This window comes from Schistocerca americana, unplaced genomic scaffold (assembly GCF_021461395.2).
Source record: "Schistocerca americana isolate TAMUIC-IGC-003095 unplaced genomic scaffold, iqSchAmer2.1 HiC_scaffold_579, whole genome shotgun sequence".
Lineage (NCBI taxonomy): Eukaryota > Metazoa > Arthropoda > Insecta > Orthoptera > Acrididae > Schistocerca > Schistocerca americana.
The window spans coordinates 80,001-83,206 of NW_025726323.1; the positions used below are offsets into that span (position 1 = coordinate 80,001).

Sequence of the window (3,206 nt, forward strand, 5' to 3'; positions counted from 1 at the left end):
TTTCTTTTCCTCCGCTTAGTAATATGCTTAAATTCAGCGGGTAGTCTCGCCTGCTCTGAGGTCGTTGTACGAGGTGTCGCACGCCACACCGCCAGCCGGCTGTGCACGCTACCGAGTAAGTACCGGTATGCGAACCGCCAGGCGACGGGCGCGCATCGCACGTTTCAGGAGGCGCGGCCGGCCCCACAGGCGGCCGCGACGCTCCCAGGTCTGCGAAGCGGGGCAAACGCCGCGCGCTTCAGTATACGTAGCCGACCCTCAGCCAGACGTGGCCCGGGAACGGAATCCATGGACCGCAATGTGCGTTCGAAACGTCGATGTTCATGTGTCCTGCAGTTCACATGTCGACGCGCAATTTGCTGCGTTCTTCATCGACCCACGAGCCGAGTGATCCACCGTCCTGGGTGATCTTTTCTTAGTTTCCACTGTCTCTTTCAAGACAGTTGCATAGGCGGGACGTAGGCGTGTGGCGGCCCCTGTTCAAGCGTTCTGTGTCCAACGGCCTCACGGCCGATGGGCGTCGTACGGCTCCACACCGGAGCGGACAGGCAGTCGGGCGAAAGTCATTCAAAACCGGCGCCAGGCGCCAGGGTGCCGCAGGCCAGCCGCTCCAGCGCTTCAGCGCTCGTACCACACAACATTGGCGTTAGTTTTGAGAAGCACGCGTGGTTCCGCACGCGGCGCACGGCTACTGCGAGCCGTACAGGTAGCGTGTTGCGCGACACGACACGCACATCGAACGACATGCAGTCTAGTCGGTAATGATCCTTCCGCAGGTTCACCTACGGAAACCTTGTTACGACTTTTACTTCCTCTAAATGATCAAGTTTGGTCATCTTTCCGGTAGCATCGGCAACGACAGAGTCAATGCCGCGTACCAGTCCGAAGACCTCACTAAATCATTCAATCGGTAGTAGCGACGGGCGGTGTGTACAAAGGGCAGGGACGTAATCAACGCGAGCTTATGACTCGCGCTTACTGGGAATTCCTCGTTCATGGGGAACAATTGCAAGCCCCAATCCCTAGCACGAAGGAGGTTCAGCGGGTTACCCCGACCTTTCGGCCTAGGAAGACACGCTGATTCCTTCAGTGTAGCGCGCGTGCGGCCCAGAACATCTAAGGGCATCACAGACCTGTTATTGCTCAATCTCGTGCGGCTAGAAGCCGCCTGTCCCTCTAAGAAGAAAAGTAATCGCTGACAGCACGAAGGATGTCACGCGACTAGTTAGCAGGCTAGAGTCTCGTTCGTTATCGGAATTAACCAGACAAATCGCTCCACCAACTAAGAACGGCCATGCACCACCACCCACCGAATCAAGAAAGAGCTATCAATCTGTCAATCCTTCCGGTGTCCGGGCCTGGTGAGGTTTCCCGTGTTGAGTCAAATTAAGCCGCAGGCTCCACTCCTGGTGGTGCCCTTCCGTCAATTCCTTTAAGTTTCAGCTTTGCAACCATACTTCCCCCGGAACCCAAAAGCTTTGGTTTCCCGGAGGCTGCCCGCCGAGTCATCGGAGGAACTGCGGCGGATCGCTGGCTGGCATCGTTTATGGTTAGAACTAGGGCGGTATCTGATCGCCTTCGAACCTCTAACTTTCGTTCTTGATTAATGAAAACATACTTGGCAAATGCTTTCGCTTCTGTTCGTCTTGCGACGATCCAAGAATATCACCTCTAACGTCGCAATACGAATGCCCCCCGCCTGTCCCTATTAATCATTACCTCGGGTTCCGAAAACCAACAAAATAGAACCGAGGTCCTATTCCATTATTCCATGCACACAGTATTCAGGCGGGCTTGCCTGCTTTAAGCACTCTAATTTGTTCAAAGTAAACGTGCCGGCCCACCGAGACACTCACTCAAGAGCACCCTGGTAGGATTGCAACGGGGTCCGCCTCGGGACGCACGAGCACGCACGAGGCGCGTCGCACGCCTTCGGCTCGCCCCACCGGCAGGACGTCCCACGATACATGCCAGTTAAACACCGACGGGCGGTGAACCAACAGCGTGGGACACAAATCCAACTACGAGCTTTTTAACCGCAACAACTTTAATATACGCTATTGGAGCTGGAATTAACCGCGGCTGCTGGCACCAGACTTGCCCTCCAATAGATACTCGTTAAAGGATTTAAAGTGTACTCATTCCGATTACGGGGCCTCGGATGAGTCCCGTATCGTTATTTTTCGTCACTACCTCCCCGTGCCGGGAGTGGGTAATTTGCGCGCCTGCTGCCTTCCTTGGATGTGGTAGCCGTTTCTCAGGCTCCCTCTCCGGAATCGAACCCTGATTCCCCCGTTACCCGTTACAACCATGGTAGGCGCAGAACCTACCATCGACAGTTGATAAGGCAGACATTTGAAAGATGCGTCGCCGGTACGAGGACCGTGCGATCAGCCCAAAGTTATTCAGAGTCACCAAGGCAAACGGACCGGACGAGCCGACCGATTGGTTTTGATCTAATAAAAGCGTCCCTTCCATCTCTGGTCGGGACTCTGTTTGCATGTATTAGCTCTAGAATTACCACAGTTATCCAAGTAACGTGGGTACGATCTAAGGAACCATAACTGATTTAATGAGCCATTCGCGGTTTCACCTTAATGCGGCTTGTACTGAGACATGCATGGCTTAATCTTTGAGACAAGCATATGACTACTGGCAGGATCAACCAGGGAGCTGCGTCAACTAGAGCTGAGCAGCCGGCCGCCCGGGAGTGTGTCCCGGGGGCCCGCGCGAACACGCAAGCGTCCGCTCAATTATTCTGCAAACAGGAGGAGGCTGAGCTCCCCTGCACAATACACCTCGAAACCCTCTCAGGTCCCGGCGGCGCGCAGCGCCGTCCTAAGTACTTGGTCGGGTTCGAGAGAGGCGCAATCGCCCGGAGTTTGGCGAGTAGACGCTTTAGGTGCGACCACCCCGTGCTCCCAACTGAGCTTGCCGCTGCCGACAGAGGCCCGGGAGCGTGCTGTCGTGGCATTGCCGGCGGGAGACAACACGCGCCACCTACGGTGACCGGCAGCTCCAACGCCAGCGCCACAGAAGGACAAAAGCCCCACTTGGGTGCCGAAGCGAACTCTCCCAGCACAGCGCACGCGCCAACACGTCCGCACAGCTGCGATACAAACCACCTGCGAGAACCGCAGAGGCGACCGAGCAGCAGACGGCGTCGCGGCGCCGAGCGCCGGGCGGCGGCGCATCCTCAGCGCACA

General features: G+C 56.4%; 2 non-coding genes and 1 pseudogene across 2 annotated transcripts; all 3 read right to left on the minus strand.

Annotated features, from left to right (window-relative positions):
* The window catches only part of LOC124587134, a 4,240-nt pseudogene extending 4,176 nt beyond the window's left edge, over positions 1-64 (minus strand).
* A 188-nt stretch (positions 65-252) lies between these two features.
* LOC124587124 lies at positions 253-407 on the minus strand. The gene has a single exon (XR_006975281.1). It is a non-coding gene; the product is annotated as a 5.8S ribosomal RNA (ribosomal RNA).
* A 352-nt stretch (positions 408-759) lies between these two features.
* LOC124587130 lies at positions 760-2,672 on the minus strand. The gene has a single exon (XR_006975287.1). It is a non-coding gene; the product is annotated as a small subunit ribosomal RNA (ribosomal RNA).
* Between the last annotated feature and the right edge of the window lie 534 nt (positions 2,673-3,206).